This window comes from Astyanax mexicanus, chromosome 17 (assembly GCF_023375975.1).
Source record: "Astyanax mexicanus isolate ESR-SI-001 chromosome 17, AstMex3_surface, whole genome shotgun sequence".
Lineage (NCBI taxonomy): Eukaryota > Metazoa > Chordata > Actinopteri > Characiformes > Acestrorhamphidae > Astyanax > Astyanax mexicanus.
In genome coordinates, this window is record NC_064424.1 from 43,703,858 (window position 1) to 43,719,751 (window position 15,894).

Consider the following 15,894-nt stretch of genomic DNA (forward strand, 5'->3'; position numbering starts at 1 on the left):
ACATAAATGACAGAATAACTATTTCATTACTTGTATTTTAATGTCTTTTTACAAAATAAGGTTTAAAATATTTATATGGATCACAAAATATTTAATTAAAGTGAGCTTTATAAGCAAAAATACACTTTTAAAAGAAGCTAGATAGTTTTATCTCCAGAATGAAATCAGTAAGGTGAGATGAAAGAACACAGATTCACACACTGTCCTGTAGTGATGCTCTTAGGATGATCAGTGTATATATATATATATATATCACTTAGGGACTTCATAGAGACTTACACAGCCATGAAACAGAGGTTCAAAGAAAGCTCTCTGCCTGATTTATAGATCTTACTTTTTTCTGGGCGGATGCCAATATCCAATATTATTATTATGTATATATTTTCTGATGCCGATACTGAAATACAAATTTATAGCTTAGAGAGACTAGACACCCCGGTATAACATATACAAATCAATAAACCTTAAAGCCTAAACTAGCCTAAATCAATTATTTTTAAATTATATGCATGGGTAATTGCAGTAGCACAGACAAATGTCAGCAAGTATCGGTTTAAAACATTGGGAAATTATTCATGGTCGTTTTTGCATTATAATCATAAACAGTATAAAAACACTGAGTTCAAAAGGTCAACCTACCTTTAACCTTAATCTCAGCCCACAGAAGATTAGATGATGTGATCTCTTGTGATCTTCTCCAAATACTTCCCCATTCCCACATCCCTCGTGCTCACACCTTCATCATTCCCCAGAGGACAAGATCCATCTCAGCACTAAAACAAACACAGCATGTATTAAGTGAAGAGGAGAAACATGTACTCTACATGTCCAAATGTTTATTTACACTCCTACTAATGAATATATTCAGCTACTTAAAGTGGCACCCATTGCTGACAGATGTGAAAAAGGACACCCACAACTAGTGTAGAAGTGGAGAAGCATTGCCAATAGAATAAGACTCTCTAAATATATTAGCACTTAAAATAATAATATCATTAAAAAAAGTTACTTTATTTCAATAATTAATTAAAAATGTGAAACACATATATATTATATAGATATATTACACACAGAATGATATATTTTAAATGTTTATTTATTTTATTGTTGATTATTATGGCTTATAGGCAATGCAAACCCAAAAATCAATCTCTCCTTATATAAGACCAATTGGTACTTTTGGCAGTGTGGGCAGTGTGCCAAGTCCTGCTGGAAAATGAAATCTGCATCTCCATCAATCAATCAATCAATCAATCAACCTTTATTTTGACTAAAGCAAATTAAGGGCAACCCTCATTATGTAGCCAAGCATTTACAAAAACAGGGATTGACATGACAAAATAATTAAATGAAATAACAGTAAATTAAAGATAAAAAGATAAAAAATAAAAATAGAATTAGAATAAAACTAGAAAAATAATAATATTTGTTTTTTATAAGAAACTTAAAAAGAAGATAAGATTAATACAACAAAAAAACTGTTAAAATTAAGCTAAAACTAACTTACACAATACAATAAAAATGACTAAAACAAATAAATGAGTAAAAAAATTAAAACAATAATTAAAAAATAGTAATAATAAAAAATTCTGAAGTTAAAAAGCAATAGTACAAAACTACTAAAAAACCAAAAATAAAATAAACAAATAAATAAAAATAGAAATAAAAAATAAATTAGATTAATAAAACAGGTACAGTTGTCTGAAGGTGGTTAGATATTAAAAGTTTAAAATGATCTAGTGACACCAATAAGCTGAGTTTTAGAGTGTCCTAAAGTCCATAAAAGTTGTGAGCAGAGGGAAGAATGAAGTGCTGTAAGATTTTTCTTTCTGGGCTTGATATAAAACATGAATATATGAGCTAGTAAAGCTTATTATTAATAATAATACATATTATTTCTAACACATTGCATGTGCATTGAATAGCTATAGCTATATATTTCTAGATAGTCTGAATAGTTATAAATATCACAGAGACCTTTAGAGAGAAACTTCAACAAAAGCAGGAAATGTAGTTTTGTAGTTATGCGTGAGAATCCAGTATTTTCTGCAGTTTGGTACAAATGGAAGGAATTAAAACAATACAATACATTATAGAGCCCAAACTGCACAAGGTCAAACCACAGCAGGAAGGTCGTGAGGATCTAATTGCAGGCCGAAAGATGACTGAAGGGGGATTTTGATGTCAGATTTTTTAAGCTGCTGCTTCATAAAGCTTTTGTTGGGGATGTGCTATTTTTGGCTAAAAATGATTCCAAAGAACAAAAGAGCCACTTGGTCCCTGAAGCACAGCTTCTCTCTTTCTTCTTTTTCTTTCTTTTTTGGTGTGTTTTTTTGTGCCTCTTCTGACCAGCATCAGAAACTCCAAACAGTTTCTTCCCTCACATGTTGAAATGCATTTGGACAGTAGAGACGGTTATTATTCCAACAAATAAACAGGCTTTGCAACCACAGTTTACATGCATTTTTTTAAATTATGTTGCCATAATAAAACTCAGCAAAACACATTTTCAGCTGCTTGATCTTATTCCCCTCATTGAATAGAGTTTAATTTGTTTAATACTGAGAGATGGTTTAAAGAGACATGTCATCTGCTGGTGTTGATCCACTGTGTTTTATTATCAAGTCTAAAGTCAGTGCAGTTTTGTTTTGTTTTCCCACAAAATATTACAGCACTTCATGCTTCCCTCTGCTACTGACAACTTGAATGGAGATGTGGATTTGCTGCCCAACATTACACTAGTAGTTATTATGCCCACAAAGGATCAACCCACCCAGAGAGAGCATGACCATTTGTGCTCTCTCAGACTCCGGCTGCTGATGCCAACCATCATGATCTGATTCTCAAACTGCTGATCCTCAGTTAAAAGGAGCAGTGCCTTAGTCTACTAGAATGTTGGATACATTCCAATACATTCAAAAAAAAAAAAAAGCATTGCAACCACACAGTTTTTATGCATGATATTGCTACAATGAAACTCAGAAAAATCTTCAGCTGCTTGATCTTATTCCCCTCATTGAATAGAGTTTTGGTTAACACTTGAGTATATTCACTGGTACTGAGTGCCATTTTAGGCAAAACAGAATTGGCAGCAAAAAAAAAACAAAAACACTAATATAACTAATTTGAACAGTCAACAGTCAGACGTTCATTGCTATCTTGGCAATGCAAGTTTACTTTGCTGAGAAGCACAGAAGCGCTCCACCATTAAAATAGCAATCTGCCAAAGTCAGAACACACCAGGCTCTTAAATGGAATGGCAAATGACATGCTGATTGGTTTACTTCATATTACGCCCAAAACACACCCATGACTAATTAAAAGAATTCGTTGAGTAGTTGTTGCTTCTCATAATCTGGATTAGAACATTACTCAAAAATTCACTATTCACTGTATACCTGTAACTCTACCTCTTCACTACTTTACTTTAACTGATGCTCTCAAACGAACATTAAGAGACTAGAAATTCAAGTAATTAACCCTTGATGAGTTCAGCACAGCTGTTAACTGAAAGCCTGAATTCCAGGTGACTCTACTTCATAAAACTGACTGAGAAAATCCAGCCAAGATATGCAAAACTCAATGTCATCTAAGCAAGAGGTGCTGCTTTAAAGAATCTAGAATATAAAGCTTATTCTGTTTTTTTTATATTTCTTTTTTTGTTTAGCTTCTTAAATACATTTCACATGTTTTTCATCATAGTGTATCATCACTGTATATATGTATATATTAAATAACTTCTCAGTAGAAAGTCTGATACATGTCAACATGGTTTAAAAACAAATTAAGGAAAGCCTGTCTACAATATAAAATAAAATATTAAATCACATGGTGTTTATTGATACTGCACTGGGTATAAACTACCCAACAGGCACAGCAGCTGCTGCAAATGTCCAAGCCGAGCTGAGACGACAAATCAGCACCATTTTACTGTTCAACATCTGCATCTGTATCTGGGTCTGGATGTGTTGGAGCAGATGGTTTATATTTGCATGGTTTCGCAGTTGTTTGCAGTTCGCTGGTGTTGACGGTGATATCCACCATCGCTGATGGAAATGAATGAGAGTGATAAATAAACTGACAGTTATTTAATCTGGATCTTATGCTAGAATTCGTAAGAATGGAGAAAAGATCGGCATGGACTCTACAGTGGAGAACAGAACAGAAGATGTGGGTTTTGAATGGGTTTTAATGGGATCAGGGGTTGTGAGAAGAAGACTGAGAAACACATGTGCATTAAGAAGAGTGCTGTGTTTGTTGCATGTCCGTGCAATGTGTTTGCAGAGTGTGTGTGTGTGAGTGTGTGTGTGTTGCAGGGTTACATTTGTACTCACTCTTCACAGAGTGCTGCATCTGTTGTTTTTGCACAGTTTTTATCCCACGCTGGGGAGCAAAGGTCCTTCTAAAGGCTCAGAGAACACACACAGATTCAGCACTCACTGCATATTGAGAGAGAGAGAGAGAGAGAGAGAGAGAGAGAGAGAGAGAGAGAGAGAGAGAGAGAGAGAGAAAGAAAGATTGGGTGCAAGCGACAGAAAGGCTCTGCTATTAAATGGCTGAGCTGTTTTATGAGGGTTCATCTACCCAACAGCACGGAAATAAAAAACTAAAAAGAGAATATACAATACTAGTGCATCTCAAAAAAGTCTGTCTTTGAAAAGTTACTTTATTTTAGTAATACTCATATTATATAGATGTATTACACACAGAGTGATCTATTGTAAGTGTTTATTTCTTTTATTGTTGATGATTATGACTTACAGCCAGTAAAAACCCAAAAATCAGTGTCTCAGACAATTTAAATATTATATAAGCCCAATTGGTACTTTTGGCAGTGTGGGCAGTGTGCCAAGTCCTGCTGGAAAATGGAATCTGCATCTCCATAAAAGTTGTCAGCAGAGGGAAGTATGAAGTGACTTTCACTTAATCACCATCAGTAAATTTTACATTTTATTTGTAAATTCCCTCTGCTACTGACAACTTTTATGGAGATGCAGATTTCATTTTCCAGCAGGACTTGGCACACTGCCCACACTACCAAAATATACTATTCTAATTCTAGTAGTGATGAGGGGAGGGAGTGCCCACAAGGGATCTACCCACTGAGAGAGTGCATGACCAATCGTGCTCTCTCAGACTCCGGCTGCTGATGCCAAACATCATGATCTGATCTTAGTCTACTAGACTTTTTTGGGGGGAAATGCATCTTTTTTTCTAGAAAGCTTAAAAAATGTAGATGCAAACATCTTTCAAATTCATCAAATCAAATCTATACAAGAGATGTTTCTTCTCTGGCCTAAATTGGTATTTGAGTTTTAAAGGTGTTAGAGGTGATGAGGCGAAAATATATTCTTTCTTTTTTTTTTTGTTATCTGTTTTTGTTATAAGTGTGTTATCTTATTAATATTTCCCCTTAATATACACACATTTCTGTATACACAAATCTGTATATATCTGTGATAGTTGTTAATTGTTTTTCTGTTTGTTTGTTTGTTAGACCCCAAGCTAATGGGGATCTAAAATAAACAATATAGCAAATAGATTTTTATTTATCGTTATTTAGATAACAAAAGCACTTTTTTTTTTTACAACTAAGTGTATTTTTTCAACACCCCAACAAACACCCCAAAAAACACACATTGTTAAAATTTATATTTATGACTAACGCCATTAAAATGTTTAAATTGATCAAAAGTCAGGTCTTTTATATATATATATATATATATATATATATATATATATATATATATATATATATATATATATATATATATATATATATATATATATTTGGGCATGTAGTATGTGTGCTCTCTGATAAATCACAATGTGTGTGTGTGTGTGTGTTTAGAAAACAGGCCTGTAATCAATTTTCTGGAGAGCATCTGTGTTTCCTCTCTACATCTCCAGCAATTTGTGTCAAAGACTTGCCATTTAAATGGGGGGCATCTAAAATAACAATAATGGCTGGTTACAACAATGCAGCGATCAGTAAACAACACACCTCACACCACCTCCACCACCCTCTCTGCTGTCTGCAGTGAGTCACTGTGTACAAGACAACCACTGAGGAAATTAAGCATGCTAGCTCATTAGAGAATCACTATACAGCATATGACCTATCATACCAAATCTGTCTAATTTCCTTAGGGTTGTTTATCAGCTATAAGAACCAGCTTAGCAAACACCCACTATATCTGTAACTCATTATAAAAGGGAGTTGTTGCAGGTAAAGTATTTTCAGCTCAGTAAAAGATGCATTGTTGTATTTGGCAGGATTTAATGAAGGAAAAAAACAGTAAACTAAACCCAATACACCGCCTGTGCTACCATGCCACTATACATATAGAAAAACATTCATTCAGTCTGTACAAAGTCTGTACAGTAAAAAGAAAGCTGCATAAAAAGCACCTTGGGACCACCCTTCACCCATCAACCCCCAACAATGCCCTGTCCACTATATAAGTTGAAGAAACACAATTACAGTCTGCTTGTTGAGCACTTTAGACAGTACACACAGGAGGAATAGCCAACAGACTTCTGCTGAGGGAGGAATCTGTAGCAGGGTAGGTCTGTGGCAGGTTAGCAGGTAAGGGAGATTTAAGTACTTTAATATAAAGAGTTTTGTGTTTCTATCGCAGTTAAGCATAAACAAGCTTGTTCATGTTTTGCCATTTAGCACAAGCTAACACTAACAACTGCAGCCCACACCTGTGTTAACCCTTCCAAGCCTAGCCTATTAATTTATCTATTTTTGAATGAGCAGGTGTCCCAATAGTTTTGAACCCAATTTACCAACTAATCCCAAAAGTACTGGATGGAACACCATCAGTTCCACTGCTGCACAGCTTAATACTGGTGGAACCCATAGCTTATGCTTGTGTGCTTTAGAGAGTCCTATTCTATTGGCAATACTCCTCTAAAAGCAATACGTGAACTACGTTCATTTCATTATTGTTTGAATTAAGTTCAGATGTTTAAATACCGTATGTTCAATAATACAATACATTTTAATGGGGTGGTCCTCTCTACAGTCATTTCACATGGCTGTACTCTGGTGGGCTGCTGACTATAAGAAATTAATATACACTGCAATATTTACTGTGTCAGTCAATGTCAAGCTGAATGTGGGAATTAAAAAAAACACAGCTAATGAGGTCCCAATTAACTGTAAAAAAAGAGCTTTTAATCTTGCACAAGAATATACTTTCCTATTACAGTGATAAACGGGCAAGGCGATAGAAGGTTAACATGAAAGTCAGTGATTAAGAAAGATGAATGGAGGGTGTGATTAAATTGCCAGTGTGGTAATCAAGTTTTCGTCGCCCATGGACTGCGTTTGTGTCGCCTTTAGTGAGAGAGAGCCGCCCTCCCTCGTGGTGAGAGCGTCTAATTGTGCTAAAAGGAATCTGGTTACTTTTTTTTTTTTTTTTGGAGAAAGGAGAAGAAGAGGCAGAGAGAAGGACGAGTGCAGTGAGAGAGAGAGAGAGTGAGGGGTTATTGGGTAATGTATGAGTCTAAATATTAGATTTTACAGGTGAAGAGCTGCTCACCAGAACACACACATACAAATATTAGTTCAGGTTCAGGTTCTTTACTAGGGTTCTGTATTAAACTGAGTAGGGTTAATTTGAGGGTTAGAGTAAAGTAGAGTAGTTATACTATAGTAGTAATGAATTGTTGGAGTTTGAGCAAGTGGGTACCAGATGGAAAGGACATTTCATTTCTGAACTGTCTAATATTTGGTTGGACCGCCCTTAGCTTTGATTGCAGCACACATTCACTCTGGCATTGTTTCGATAAGCTTTTGTCACAAGATTTATTTCTTTAAATCCAGTGTTGCTGCATTAATTTTTCATCAAAATCTTGCAGCAGCATTGATGATGGTAGAGTCTGACCACTGCACAAAGCAGCTCTTCTCCATCCAGCACATCCCAAAGATCCTCAAAGAGGGTAAGATCTGGACTCTGTGGTGAACTCTCTCTCAATCCATGTGTGAAAATGATAAATGATGATCTCATGCTCCCTAAACCCTGAACTCTTTCACAATTCCAGCCCCATTAATCCTGATATTGTTATCTTGGATTATGGCCGTGTTTATCAGGGAAGAAAAAATCCATTGATGGAATAACCTGGTCTATATTCAGTATATTCAGGTAGTCAGCTGACCTCATTCTTTAAGCACATACTGCTGCTGAACCTAAACCTGCAGACCAACTGCAGCAACACATGTTTCTTCCAAAATCAATGGTGTTTCATCTTGCTTTCTATTGGAATAACTACTGTTGGAGTTTCTACTGTCCAGTAAAGGCTTTCTACTAGATTATGAAGTACTGCTGTGAGGATTTGTTTGCATTCAATTTGAGGTTAGTGTTAATGATGTCAGGATGTTAAGTAATCACCATCCCACCTCATCCCCAACTTTCCAACTCATTCCAAAAGTACTGAATGGAGCACCATCATACCAGAGAACACCGTTCCACTGCTCCACGGCTCAGTCCTGTGGTGGCATTTTTCCAACTGTTCCTGATTGAGCTGCAGGTCAAAACGTGTGTTTTTTTTTTTTAATAATTGTTTTTAGAACATTTATCCTGTTTTCTCGCCAGTTTCCAAGGCCAAATACCCAACCCACTCATACCATCCCCAAAGGTCCTGTTTATCCAGCCTATTATATAAAACCTTCATATAAAAGCACGTAGCTGTATTTTCTTCAGTCGATCTACAGCACATTCACCTCGGGTGCTCTTCTAACACACTAATAAAGACAGAGAGGGAAATCTGTCAGTTGGGGATTCGACACTAAATCTCTCATTCTCTCTGCCGTCTGGATTATCTCATCTTAAAACTAAAAGAACATCAGTACATGCCCTCAGCCGGGTTATGAATGGAGGGCTTTTTAGCCCGTCACTCAGAGCTATTTCTCCTGGGATTTTCTCACTCTCGCTTTAGCGCTACCACACATACATGCACACATCATACATGTGCTGACTGCAGATTAACAGCTTTCAGTGTAAACAAACAGAAATGAAAAAGCACAACACATCGGGAATGTCTTTAGCATTAGCCTGAAATGGGTTCTAGTTCTAGTGTTTCAGATTGCAGCACAATATTTGATCTTCGAAAAGCATCAGCCATCTACAGTGGATGCACAAGCACTAAAAATCATAAACATATCGATAAATTCTTTCTAAAAATTAAAAATATAAAAAAAATAACTACTACACCACTAAAATATTTTACATTGTTCTAAAAGCTGTCAAGATTAGAGGTGTAATGATCGGTGTTTTTGGACTTCAGCTTCAGCTCAATCAGCCAATTAGCAATCCTGATTGAGGGCAGGGGCCACATTAATGCCACACAGATGCCAAGCAAACTTTGTCCAGATTCTTTACTAACTATGGCCACCTCTAAGCAAAAACATTGGTCATTTAAGCTGACTGTAAATAATAGAAAGTGCTTTATTCCCCAAAATAAATGATTTTTAGGATTTTTTGTGTAAAAAGCCAATACTAAAGGAACAGGGAGAAATTTATTCTAGCATTAATAAACTGGAAGACACTATGTAATTTAAATGTAAAGAGGGGGTATACAGGGTATACAATGAATCTTAGTTTGAAAAAAAGTCATTTTTTTTAAAGATAAAAACTGAAGCCCAAAACCCTTATATAGGTCAAATATGGTCTGCAGTCTTCGCAGTTTTGTGTGGTTAGTGGTGTTTGTTAGCTCTGCTAGTCACTGTTGGGGCTGAAAGATGCACTCTAGAGAGTGTTATTATCTAGTTAGTGGGGTTAAAATCTTCATTCTCTTTCCACCACAAGGTTTTTAAAATATTTAAAATATTAACTCGTTCTTTAAGTGTAATGATATACTTTCTAAGAATTTGAATATTTTTTGCTTTTGCTTTCGTGTTTAGTGGTACTGGGACTATTTTTTTTTAGACGTGTTTTAAGACCCTCCTGAAAAAGGGCTAGCGACACCCCTTGTCGAGTCAAGACCAAGACTACATGATTTAAATGTTATTTTTTTATATTAGTAATGTCTAATTTCATATTACATACAATGTACAATATGTTCTACATATATAATACTAAATAATATTACATTATCATACATGTTGCAAAGCTTATTAATTATTTTTAGATTTATTATAGTTTTTGTTGAACTAAGGCAATGTATATTTTAAGAAACAAGTCATGGTGATGATTCTGTGTGTCGTCTTCTTTAAAACCTTCATCATTTTGCCCAGTGTCCTAAAATTCCACTTGCTACTGTTTTGAAACTTAAAAATTTGTAAAAAAAAAAAAAAAAAAAAAAGTAATATTGTTTACTATATTAAAGAAATGTTTCACCTTCAACATTATGCTGTTAAATAAAAACAGGTAATCTCTTACCTGCTATTACTGTAATATTCACAGTGTTGTTTTTACCAGTTTTACCCAAACGAGGACCCTCCGGTGTAAGTATATATATATATATATATATATTACATTTATATACTCTCTCTTTTCTCATGGTCTTTCCTTTATGGTCAAGAAACAGCTCTCTCTATACAAGCTTTCTGTTTTGATTAAAATTTAATATTTGGTACAGCAGCAAAAAAAAAAAATAAATAAGGCCTGAAAGCAAAGCTATATTCAAACAGATTCCTAATCAGTTGGGAAAACCGTAGGAAGCTAAAATGCTAACGCACTGAACAGCCCGGGGGCTTCCTAGACTGTTCAGCCTGATACAGATTCATATCACCAATTTTTCAGAGGCAAATGGTAAGCGAGGACCATATAACAGCACGGCTTCAGCCAATAGGCTCCATGTGATTAATGCTTGGGAAAATAGTGGCTTTTAGATAACCATTTTTCATATAGAGGGAAACTATATATAGATCACATCCAACAACTATTATTTGAAGAGAAATATAAAGGCCATTTTTCACCTGCAGGCAAAACAAACCACAGTTGAGCGTTTCTTTAACTCTGTAAATCACACAGCAGTTCTCTCTCAGGGAGGCTACTGTATAGAAGCCCGAGAGCATAAAGCACTCAGAGCTCAGCACGGCCAGTCAATGGATATCTGGAGATCTAGCTGTTATTTTTGCATTCAGTCACTAAAACTGTCAAAAGATGAACCCATCCTATTTTTATTGTCACTGGAAAAAAATTTTGATTTTACAATTCAATTCTTATCATTCTCTTCTTGTGCCAAGAACAAATGAATAAAAAACTGACTAGATATCCAGTGGAGGAAGATGTACAATATACAAGTTCAGTAGCACAAAAATGTGCCTTTTTTGTTCATTGAAAACTTTTTAAAAATTATTAATGATGCGACTGCCCCACAGAAAAATCCTAGCACAGAGAAATATATACAATCTTTTGACAACACAATAAGAAAAAAACCTGCAGAGAACCACTCTGACTCCACCCCTCACCTGTCAACCCCCACCAGAGCCCCACCCACTAGATCAGTTGAAGATCTGCAGTTTTGATCATTTTGCTTGAGAACCTCAGGCAGTACATTGCAGGATCAGCCTGCAGACTTCTTCGGAAGGAGGGATCTATAACTACTTTCAGTGGCAAATCAGCAGATGAGGGAGAGTAAGTACTTTCAAATAATGAGTTTTGTGCTTCTATCACAGTTGAGCATTAACTAGCTTGTTTATGTTTTGTTTGCCATTTAGCACAAGCTAACACCAAACGCTAAGCACATACACTTAAACGGGCAGCAAAGAAAACCTATATTAAACTTACAAAAAATACTTTATAGTGAAGCTTAACATTCCTGTGTGTTCATTCTGAGTAAATACTGATAAATGTTCTTGAGGCACAGTGGTTGTATTACATTTAAACAACTATACTGCGACACAAAGGGCATGTTATATTGATGCTGACCCACAATATGACTTCTAAGTTATAAGTTCTTTAAAAATACACATAAGAAACAGATATTTTGCAATATGCAAGTGAAACAATAGATTCTGGGTCACTAGAGACCCATGCGCCAATGTTTCAACCTCACTAAGACAATTAACTGTGCAGTTTTAATAAGATTTGTAAATGTTGTCACCACATAAAGATATTAAAATGTATTGTAAAAGAAAAAATATATATATATTTTTACGATCAAACTGCTTCAAGAAAAATTCACCTTTGGTTGCTTGACCTTGTTTCCCTCATTATTAAGTGTGAGTATTTAATGCTGGCTATACCCATGGGTGGGTCAAAAGTGCACTGGTATTCCATTGGACTGAATGGCAGAAATGTATGGGTTATAATATACTGTATAATATAGCTCTAAACCACTGCAAAATATATATGGCCGCTTGGTTGAGCCACCCAGCTAATACATCTTCTTATAGACTACATTGTATGTGTTTTGTATGTGTAATAAATCAATAGGCAACATGCAAGATCTAGGGGTACCGGAGACAGAATAATAAAGGCATGTAAATTAATGATGAAATGAATACAGGCTATGCTGGTAAACAAAAGGGCACTAATGGGTAATTAAACTGATTTAATAGAATGTTTTGTAAGTGTAAATACCTTGGGGAAGAGGGAACTGTCATGAATCCTAGTGGTTCTTCCACTACCCTCCAATGTTGGGGTAGATAACATACAGAGCTAGCGAAGCTATTGCACAACTGAGTGCAATACACGTCCTACAATTATGGAAATGCTGTACAGCACATTCCCCAACATGCTGGAGGCACTCGCTGTAAAACCACTAGTTGTCGATGTAGTTCTTTGTCACCCAGTGGTCAGCTAGGCACCATGTACAGATACAGGGGATGAAACTGTCAACAGTTGATGGGGAGCCTAAAAACAGCTATTCTTCTCAATAAAAGCAGAATGCTAATCAGCTAGCCAATATTATGCCTACAACAACTGTTCCTAACAACAAGATCAGCCAAGATGTTAGGCTAGACTCAGATCAGCTAGCCAACAAAATTATCTTGCCAACATTTATCCAGATCAGCTTCTGATCAGTTCACCAAAGTTTGACCAGATCAGCTCATCGCTAACAGTAGACTAAATCAGCTCATCGCTAACATTAGACTAGTTTAGCTCCAGATCAGCTCACTTACAAAAGACCTGTTCAGCCACAGGTCACAATAAATGTTTAAGGCAGATTGAGATCAGCTAACTAATGTTGGGCTAGATTAGCTTGCCTCTAACATTTAACCAGATCAGCTCATCGCTAACATTAGACTAGATCATTTCTAGATCAGCTCACTAACAAAAGCCACAGAACATTTAACCAAACGTCAGGGCTAATTCAGATCAGCTAAATAATGTTAGCCCAGGTCAGGCCAGGTCAACATTAGGCTAGATCAGCTCCAGATCAGCTCACCGACAAAATATATGTTCAGCTACAGAATATTCAAACAATTGTTGGGGCAGATTCAGATCAGCTAACTAATACTGGGCCATATCAGCTTGCCTCTAACATCAGCTACAGATCAGCTCATCGCTAACATTAGACAAGAACAGCTCCACATCAGCTCATTGCTAACACTAGACTAGATTAGCTCCAGATCAGCTAATCGCTACAATTAGACTAGATCAGCTTATCGCTACCATTAGACCATATCCGCTCATTGCTAACATTAGACAAGAACAGATCCACATCAGCTCATTGCTAACATTAGACAAGATCAGCTCCAGATCAGCTAATCACTAACATTAGAGTAGATCAGCCCCAGATCAGCTCATCATTAACATTAAACTAAACAGCTCCAGATCAGCTAATCACTAACATTAGACTAGATCAGCTAACTAATACTGGGCCATATCAGCCTGCCTCTAACATCAGCTCCAGATCAGCTCATCATTACCATAAAACTAAACAGCTCCAGATCAGCTCATCATTACCATAAAACTAAACAGCTCCAGATCAGCTCATCGCTAACATTTGGCCAGATCAGTTACACATCAATTAGCTAATTTTGTGCCAGATGAACTCAAGATCACCCAGTCAATGAATGTAATCAAATCCTCACAGAAGTTTTCAAAAAATCTAGCAGGATTTCTCACAGGATAATAGAGACAAAAGCAGGATGCATTCTTTCCAATAGTTTTGATTTCTGGAGAAACAATCAATGAGCAGGTGTCCTAGTACTTTTGTCCCTACAGTATTTACAGTTTTTAAAAGTTCAACATTTATAATGTAAGAGGTTTTATTGAGCATTTAATACGTTTTTTTAGTTCTGCTGGAAGAACCAGCGTAACACAAAACACAAATCTAACTACATATCTGAATAACCAGCAGTTTTACTACACTTAAGTTTGAGAGAGAGAGAGAGAGAGAGAGAGAGAGGGAACAGCATGCACCTGCAGGTTTTGTTTAGGTTTCCGTAACTCCGTCGTGACCTCAACAGTTTGTTTGTCCCTCGTGAGCAGAGACAGCACAGCTTAACTGGCTTTTCAGTGTCTCTCTAATATTACTACAATTTATTTATTTATTTTCCTTTCAGTCTCAGGACATGAGAGGATTACCCATCTGTTCACCATGAAAAATCATACCCAGCAATTACCGCTGCGGTGAAAAAAACAAAAACAGTAAAATATCAGGACATGATGAAATATGACTCAGCTCGTATTTCACAGAACGACGAGCTCCAAAGGACCTTCAAAAAAGCTTTTCTTTAAAAAAGAACTTTTCATATCTGAATGAATATTATTTGAAGATATTTTTGCTGTCCAATTCAAAAACACGTCTCTCTGAACAGAACATTTACAGGAAAGAAATACCTTTCCTAAAAAAATACCAATAGACGTCAATGTAAAAAGAGTTTATTTCAGGTGATTTTGAAGAATTTCTATTGGTCCATTCATCAAGAAATTTTGGCCCAGTGTAATAGACAGGTTGTGTGTTCAAATTATGTAGTAAACTAAAAATCACCAAAAATGGAGATACTTGTTTTTCAAGAAAAAGAAAAAAGGTTTAAATCTGCAACAACAGCAAAGATATCCAGACAACCTTCACGTCATGTTATGGTAGATATCCTAGTGCTCTAAGTGTAAACAGAGAATTTAAGGGGCTGGTGTAACAAATTATAACATCTTACCACCTAGCAATTAGGGGATTAAACAAAACATTACAATGTGGAAATTATCATTGATAGATAACATATTCTGATATCTATGTGAAATATGACAAATTAAGATCATACATTAGTTTCTGGAAATTTCTTATCACTTGTTGCACACACGTAATGCAATTTAAGATTTTTGTAATTATTGTAGCTATTGTACTGTTCAATTTCAATATGTTTACTGTCATACCAATTAAATATATATATATATATTGTACAGATTTATTGAACACCATAGTTCGTAACAATAATGTGTTAAAATATAGCAGATCCAGGCTATTAGTTAGGCTACTACATGAATGTAATGCTGTTTTTACTGCAAACACCTGGATGAATGTTAATTTAAAAAATAATACTTGAGTAGATATATACCGTACAGTATTTTAGTACTTAAGTACAGTAGTGAAGTAAGAATAATACTCCAGTAGATACAGATACAGCATTTTAGTACTTCAGTACAGTAGTGAAGTAAACATGGTGTTAAAAAGAAAATAATACTCCAGTAGATACAGATACAGTATTTTAGTACTTAAGTACAGTAGTGAAGTAAAACATTACATTAAAATGAAATATTCTGCATATTTCTGTTGGAAATTTGACATTTTATTGACCTTGCTTGTGTGAAAAGCATGAGCGCACTTTACTGAATATTAATATAATCAATTACTAAGAGCCTTATCATTCCACTGTCCCAGATTTCTGCTTTATTTCCACATGAAATCCCAGACAGTGAACAGCACTGAGGAAAGGTCAGTCACTGTGTCTGTATTTACTCATCTCTGTATTATCATCTTTCTCTATGT

At 35.6% G+C, this 15,894-nt stretch overlaps 1 long non-coding RNA gene across 1 annotated transcript in view; it reads right to left on the bottom strand.

Moving 5' to 3' along the window:
* Positions 1-643: 643 nt before the first annotated feature.
* LOC125782493 (uncharacterized) overlaps positions 644-15,894 on the bottom strand; it is a 46,379-nt gene continuing 31,128 nt past the window's right edge. The window contains exon 4 of the long non-coding RNA XR_007425174.1: positions 644-773. This is a non-coding gene — a long non-coding RNA (uncharacterized LOC125782493). The remainder of the gene's footprint in view (positions 774-15,894) is intronic.